Source organism: Ornithorhynchus anatinus, chromosome 8, assembly GCF_004115215.2.
Source record: "Ornithorhynchus anatinus isolate Pmale09 chromosome 8, mOrnAna1.pri.v4, whole genome shotgun sequence".
NCBI classification, from domain to species: domain Eukaryota; kingdom Metazoa; phylum Chordata; class Mammalia; order Monotremata; family Ornithorhynchidae; genus Ornithorhynchus; species Ornithorhynchus anatinus.
The window spans coordinates 30,516,380-30,524,554 of NC_041735.1; the positions used below are offsets into that span (position 1 = coordinate 30,516,380).

Sequence of the window (8,175 nt, forward strand, 5' to 3'; positions counted from 1 at the left end):
TACCATTCATGTGTAATCAATGTGGGAAAGCCTTTAAGAACTCTTCCTCCTTAAGAGAGCATCTAAGTACTCATACTGGAGAGAAACTATACAAATGTAATGAATATGGGAAAACCTTGAGTAATACTTCCTCCCTAAAAGTACATATGAAAACTCATACTGGAAAGAAATGATACAAATGGATACAAATGTAATGAATGTGGGGAAAGCCTTCAGTAAACCTTCAAAATTGATTATTCAGCAGATAATTCACACTGAGGAGAAACTCTACAATTGTAATGAATGTGGGAAGGCCTTTGGGTACTCTTCAAGCCTAAGTATGCATATGAGAGTTCATACTGGAAAGAACCCATGCAAATGTAATGAATATGGGCAAGCCTTTAGGAACTATTCCTCCCTAAGAGAACATATGAGGATTCACATGGAAAGAAACTATACAAATGTAATGAATATAGGAAAACCTTGAGGAATTCTTTCTCCCTTAAAGTACATATGAAAACCCATACTGGAAAGAAACAGTACAAATATAATGAATGTGGGAAAGCCTTCAGTAAACCTTCAAAATTTATTATTCATCAGAGAGTTCACATTCAGGAGAAAGCCTACAATTGTAATGAATGTGAGAAGTCCTTTAGCAATGCTTCATAGCTAAAAGTACACAAGAGAATTCATACTGGAGAAAAATCCTACAAGTGCAATGTATGTGGGAAGGCCTTTGGATACTCTTCAGGCTTAAGTATATATAAGAGAGTTCATACTGGAAAGAAACCATGCAAATATAATGAATGAGGGAAAGCCTTTAGCAACTCTTCCTCCCTAAGAGAACATATCAGAACTCATACTGGAGTGAAACCATACAAATGTAATGAATGTTGAAAAGCCTTTAGCAAGTCTTCTTCCCTAAGAGTACCTCTGAGAACTCATATGGGAGAAAAACCATACAATTGTAATGAATGTGGGAAAGCCTTTAGGAACTCTTCCTCCCTAAGAGTGCATGTGAGAATTCACACTGGTGAGAAACTGTACAAATGTAATGGATGTGGGAAAGCCTTTAATAAGTCTTCCAGCCTGAGTGTACACATGAGAATTCATACGGTGTGAAACCATACAAATGCAGTGAATGTGGGAAAGCCTTCGGTTGATCCTCATACTTATGTTTTCATGAGAGAATTCAGACTAGGGCAAGACCCTAGAATTGTAATGAATGTGGGAAGCTCTTCAATGACCCTTCATCTTTAAAAGTAAATAAGGTAGTTCATACTGAAGAAAATTCTGTAAATATAATGCATGTGGGAACGTCTTTACAGACTTCTTCCTTAAGAGTACACAGGACAATTCATACTGGAGATAAACCCTGTAATTGCAATGAATATGAAAAAGCTTTCATTCACCACCCGCACCTTAATGAGCACAAAAAACTCCATACTGCCAAGAAACTCTACAAATGTAGTGAATGTGGGAAAGACTTCAAGCAACACTCAAACCTTGCTCATCATAAGAGAATTCATACATGAAGGGAAGTCCTATAGTGAATATTTGAAAGGCTGTAGTCCACATAGGCTTTTGTGCAAATCCAAGTGTGAGCAACATATTGATTTGGAATTCTGTGCTAACAGGGGAAGTCAGGCTGAAAAGAAGGGTATAAGGGATTCTGTTAATTTTGCATAAGCAAAGATTAAACTTGTTATTTATCAGATGATTGAATTTTGATCTTCTGAAAACTTCAGAAATTAAGAATGTGATCTCATTTCTGTCTTGCAGTGTAAAGCTAGACCTGCCCATACCCCTTACTTGCCTCTCTCTTTTCTTAGTCCTCCTCCCTCAGCTTTCCTCAGCTTTCTAATTTTCCTGCTCCCTTTAGACTTAAGATGACTTGGGCCCTTCTGTGCCCCATTCCTCTTTAGTACCCACTGCTGTAACATCTATTTCCCCTTTCACAGCTCCAACACAATAAACACTGCCATTACAGACCTCATCACCACCCCCTCTGTAAGTGCAAAGTTGGTAGTGGGGCAATAGGATTGGGGTAGGGAAGAGCTCTGGAGTTCTGGATTTTGGCATTCTTCTAACCTCGAACTCTGTGTCTCCCTTGTACATTGCAGCTGAGTGAAATGCCACCTCTCAGCTCTCCATCTCCTCTATGGCTGAGGAACTCTCTTCCTGCCCCTGTCGTGCCCTGTGTACATTGAGCAGGGCATAAAAGCCACTGCTCTGCTCTCTTGGCCCCTTTTCACTTCCAGAGCCAAACAAAACATCTGATATATGCAGTCTCACCTACCTATGACCTCTTGGCCTCCCTCACCTTGGCCGAGCACATTGTTTTCCCTCCTCACCACTAGGACTTGGTACCAGCTTCCCTGTGCATCATCAAAGAGGCCCCACCCTAACCTTTCCACAACTGAAGTGGGAATGACAACAGCACCTGCAGCCTGAGGCTTCATACAACCTCAGGAAAGCTAGTGACTGCATAAGCCATTGCTGTGGGCCTTTCTTCTCTAACCACAGCATCCTACTGACTTGTTTTACTTTGTGTATTCCATATGGTTCCATTATAGATTAGCACATTTTACACTATGAAAAAGTGAATCTGGTGAGTGCCGTTTGCACCTTGCGTAATGTGTTATACTTAATGCCTTTCGGCATATCACTTCCTCTGATCACAGCTAGCCAGACAAATAGGCTCCAAGCTAACACTGAATACTGACACACCCGAAGGGACCAGGAAAAGATGTCTTCTAAGAGTAGAATACAATGAAACTGTAATTGGAAGATTTGGGTCATTATGCAGAAAAAGTGCAATGTAATGGTCAACAAGCATAATGTAAAGGATTGGGGAAAAAAAACCTGGCACTGCTGCTCCCTGTTATCCAAAGGGACGACAGAGACAGCCTGGGCAGGAGGAAACCTTTCAGCTGGGGATGTTCATGCTGGTCTCAGCCATACTCAGACCAAATGCTGACAGAGATTAATCATCTCACGATAGGAGAAATTCTCAATGCCCTTGAGTTTGTTACGGAATTTATCAAAGAAACAACTCTGATCTTTCAATCTCATGAGAGGGTTTTGTGACCTTGTTGTAAAAATGAACAGACTCAAGAGAGCGAGCCGAGAGAGCAGGAAAGGGTGGAAAGTGGCTGCCCGCCCATTCACCCCAAGGGGGTACAGTGAAGAACAGCCCCGAGCTTTCCAAACCAGGTACCTTTATTTGCGAGTTTTTCTGCGTTCCACAGGACTGCAACTCTTCCAGCATGCTAAAAATCCTACCCAATCCCTTTGCGTTGCCCAAACTCCAGCCTCCAATCAGAACCCAGTTCTTAAGAGTGGTCCATTTAAGGTAACGTAGTTGACACATTGCTGCCCAAGCTAAAATGATTGATCTCCCACAGGAAGGAGATAAAACAGAGACAGGATGTCTAGTACAATATTGGAAGGAGATAGAACAGATGGTCAATCGTCTAGTACAATATAGGAGACAGAACGGAGACAGAATGGTTAATCGTCTAGTAGGGGTTGGAGGGCTTAATGGAAGCAAGAAACTTTATTATTAATGTGTTGTGCATGCTAAGAAATGTTTTCTTTCTGGAATACTGAATATCGTGGTTTGTTCCATCAGTAAAACTGAGTCCCACTTCCCTTCCCTCCCCTCCCCACGTCCCTAACCCCTCCGTCCCTAATGGGCCTTATTGGGATGTAACAGTGCTGACAGAAGTGGTTTACTATGTCAGACTTTGTGACTGAGCAGACTTGCGATCTTGCTCTCTCTCTGTCTTTGAGAATAACTTACCTGGGCACCCTAACATCCATTTCCGGGTGGCCATGCATAAGATCCTCTGGGTCCCGACACAAAATACTTGGGTGGTGCGTTCCTCTCACCCTTCAGGCTTTATCCTCCAGTTCTCTCCTACCCTCATTTGTTACTGTAATGTGTGGAGTTTAGACAGCTCATGAAGAAAAGTGGGTGAACTGGTCACTGGGACAGCAAATGGCTAAAGGTAGTATGAGAGCATCTTAAGCTGTCGAGTTGTCTTCGACTCATAGTGATGCCATCGACACATCTCTCCCAGAAAGCCCTATCTCCATCTGCAATCGTTCTGGTAGTGGAGCCATGGAGTTTTCTTGGTAAAAATACAGAAGTGGTTTACTATTACCTCCTTTTGTGCAGTCAACTTGAGTCTCCATCCTCGACTCTCTCCTATACTGCTGCTGCCCAGCGCAGGTGAGTTTTGACCAGTAGCAGGTTGCCTTCCACTTGCTAGCCACTGCCCAAGCTACGATTGGAATGGTTAGGCCTCTCCCTCCCAAAGTCGAGACTGGTAGAGTATTGGAAAGTATCCAGGTGCAACCCTGAGAGAGGCATGGGAGGATCAGGAAGGCTTAAATGCAGAATTAGAAGCATGGCAGGAGGCTAGGATTAAGCCTGGAGAGGGCACAGAGGCTGCTATCAACCTTTTGTTTGCCTTATCCATGGGTAAAGGAGGAATTGAAACTTTGCAAGTCCACCTAAACCAGGCAGAGGAAAGAATAAAAGCCACAGAATGAGATGCAGTTGCCTGGCACAGATACTCTTAAGACTTAAAGGGGCAGGTTGCCAAAATGGAAAGGACCCTAGAGTCCTTATTCATTCAATAGTATTTATTGAGCGCTTACTATGTGCAGAGCACTGTACTAAGCGCTTGGAATGAACAAGTCAGCAACAGATAGAGACAGTCCCTGCCGTTTGACGGGCTTACAGTCTAATCGGGGGGAGTCCTTAGTGAATCAATCAATAGAACAAGTCCGATAGAAGCCGGTGGACATAGTGGCAGTATTGTATGAAGATAGTTACAGAATTTTATCAGAGAAACGACGCTGATTTCGCAATTGCATGAGAGGGTTTTGTGACCCTGGTGTAGAAATGAACTGACTCAAGAGAGCAAGCTGAGAGAGCAGAAAAGGGTGGAAAGTGGCTGCCCACCCCTTCACCCCAGGGGGGTACAAGTGACAAACAACCCTGAGCCATCCGAACCTGGTACCTTTATTTGCGAGTATTTCTGTGTTCCACTCCACTGCAACTCTTCCAGCGCACACCCAAAATCCTACCCAATCCCCTTGCGTTGCCCGTACTCCACCCTCCAATCAGAACCAGTTCTTAGGAGTGGTCCATATAAGGTAACGTAATTGACACATCGCTGCCCAAACTTAAAATGATTGATCTACCACAGGAAGGAGATAAAATGGAGGCAGAATGTCTAGTACAATATTGGAAGGAGATAGAACTGAGACAGGATGGTCAATCATCTAGTACAGTATGTGAAGGAGACAGAACAGAGACAGGATGGTAAAACATCCAGTACAATCACCTCTTTGATCCTAGCTGAACTAACCACAGCAGGATCACAGGTCATTCCGATAATGGCGGCTGAAGGCTTCCTGAGTCTCACGAGATCGTCCATCTAGTCAAGGACTGTCTGAGACCTAGAGCCGGAATTTGTGTGGGGGGTTGTTGATTCTCCGTGGGATCAGTTCCACCGTCTGCAGATCCCTCACCTGGAGAACTGTCCACTACTGCATGGCTTAGTAGAAAGAGCACGGCCTTAGGAGTCAGAGGTCATGGGTTCTAACCCCAACTCCGCCACCTGTCAGCTGTGTGACTTTGGGCAAGTAACTTAACTTCTCGGTGCCTGAGTTACCTCATCTGCAAAATGGGGATTAAGACTGTGAGCCTCACGTGGGACAACCTGATTATCCTGTATCTACCCCAGCACTTAGAACAGTGGTCTGCACATAGTAAGCGCTTAACAAACACCAACATTATTATTACTGCTGGCTTGACCTGCAAGTGATGAATCCACGATGACCGCTCAGCAATGCGTATTGCCGAGGACGTGGTGAGGAGTACCTGGACGGGGCCTTCCCAGAAAGGAGAGAGTGAGAGTTTCCCTGTCATCTTTTTAACCCAAACCCAGTCTCCAGCCTCAAAGGGGTGTAGGTTACTGTCTAAGGGTATCACATGGCAGCTGATGGCGTCCCGCTGGGTGTTCAATTCCTGCTGCAGAGAGACCAGGTATTTTGCCAGGGTTTCATCACCTCCCATGAGAGTGATAGATTGATCCAGTCTTGTGACCTCCCCGGCAGAAGGGAGGTGACCAAACAGTAACTCATATGGGGAGACCTTCAAGTCCCCTTGAGGACAGGAACGCAATCGTAACAGTGCAATGGAGAGGACCTGAGGCCACTTTAATGTGTCTCTATACACAATTTCCCTAACGTCGTTTTTAATTCCCAATTACCCCTTTCAACTTTTCCTGAGCTCTGGGGATGGTAGGGAGTGTCCAAGTTCCTCTCAATACCAAGACAGCGATTGACCTCAGCCAAAATGGACTCCGTGAAATGGGAACCCTGATCCGAATCAATGATGGAAGGGGGCCCAAAACGTGGAATAACCGTCCGTAACAACATCTTAGCTACAAATTCAGCAGTTGCGTGCCGGGCCAGGAAGGCCTCTAACTAACCTGTGAGGTGGTCGATGATGGTCAGAACATAACGGTACCCTTCAGCCCTAGAAAAGTAATGAAATTGATCTGGAGCCCTTCAAAGGAGTGGTAAACCCATGCTCGGCCACCCCGGGGAAGGGCCCGAGGTTGGATGGCATTAAAGCTCTGGCAGATGGGACAGGCCATCGTTACTCACTTGGCTACAGGATGGATACCAGAAGCAAACCAGTGATGTAAAACTGTGGCAGCCAGGGCACCAGCTCAATAATGGGTATTTTGGTGAGTCTGCAACCCAGAAGAACTCGTTACTCTCGACAGCCTCGTATTTACTGGGCCATTCAGATTGTTCTTTCTCCATAATCAGAAAACCGGGCTGAGCCACGGTGACAAAAGTGTTAAGAGTCTCCACAGGAGTCTCAGGACGTATGTTATGCAGCCCAGCGTGATGCTTGGTCAGCTTTATGGTTTCCTGGACTTACCAAGTCCTTACCCTAGGTGTACACTCTAACATGGATAACAGCGAGAGCAACGGGAAGTCTGATGGCGGCTAAGAGGCAAGCTACTCACTCACCATTTGCTACTGGCTTTCCTCCAGAGGTCAAGAATCCTTGGCTCTGCCACAAGGCACCGGTCGAATGGCAAATGCCAAAGCCGTACTTGGAAGCCGTGTAAATATTAGTGCACAATCCCTTAGCCAGGTGAAAGGTCTGAATCAAAGCCTCGAGGAGCTCTGCTGCCTGAGCACTAACTGAGGAAGGGAGAGATCTGGCCCATAAAACATGAAATAGAGAAGCAGCATAGCTCAGTGGAAAGAGCCCTGGCTTGGGAGTCAGAGGTCATGGGTTTGAATCCCAGCTCTGCCACTTCTCAGCTGTGTGACTGTGGGCAAGTCACTTAACTTCTCTGTGCCTCAGTTACCTCATCTGTAAAATGGGGATTAAGACTGTGAGCCTCATGAGTAAGACGGGTTTTTTGTAGTCCAGCAGCCCTAGAGCAGGGGCTGAATTTAAGCTGACTTTAAGGTTGTGAAAGGCAGACGACGCTTATGAGGACCATTCAAGGGAGTCAGGGGACTCTTTCAGGAGCTGAAAGATCAAACGAGTTATCAGTACGAATTCAGGGATCCAAGCCCGGCAAAATCCTGCCACTCCGAGGAAACCCCGAAGCTCACGCTTGGTGGGCCGGGGCAAGGCCTGGATGAAGTTGGCACGACTAGGGCCAATCGCTCTCTCCCCTGCCCAGAGAATGAACCCCAGATATTTTACCTGCCTTGGACACCACTGCAACTTCTTACCCCTAACTTTGAGGCCAATAGCAAACAAATGCTGCAGAAGCATCAGAGAGCCCGCCTGCACAATTCCTCAGATTTCCCAGTAATCAAAATATCATCTACAAATTGAAACATTCCCACTCCACTGTGAATCCGAACCTGTAAAAGAGCCTTGTAAAGGGCCCTGGAAAAGATAGTAGGGGAATGTACGAACCCGTGGGGCAATCGTGTCCAGGTCAGCTGACGGTTATCCAAGTAAAGGCAAAAAGGTACTGGCTTTCAGGAGATACTGGGATAGTGAAGAGCGATCCAGTCAAATCAATACAGGTAAATGCCCGAGGCTGTGAGCTAATTCCACTAATTACTGAGGCCAGGCTAGGGACCACCGCATGAATAGGGGTGGCATAAGCATTAATGGCCCGCAGGTCCTGT

General features: G+C 45.6%; 1 pseudogene; it reads left to right on the plus strand.

The window, feature by feature from the left end:
• Positions 1 to 8: 8 nt before the first annotated feature.
• LOC107547453 lies at positions 9 to 1,689 on the plus strand (annotated as a pseudogene).
• Positions 1,690 to 8,175: the final 6,486 nt, after the last annotated feature.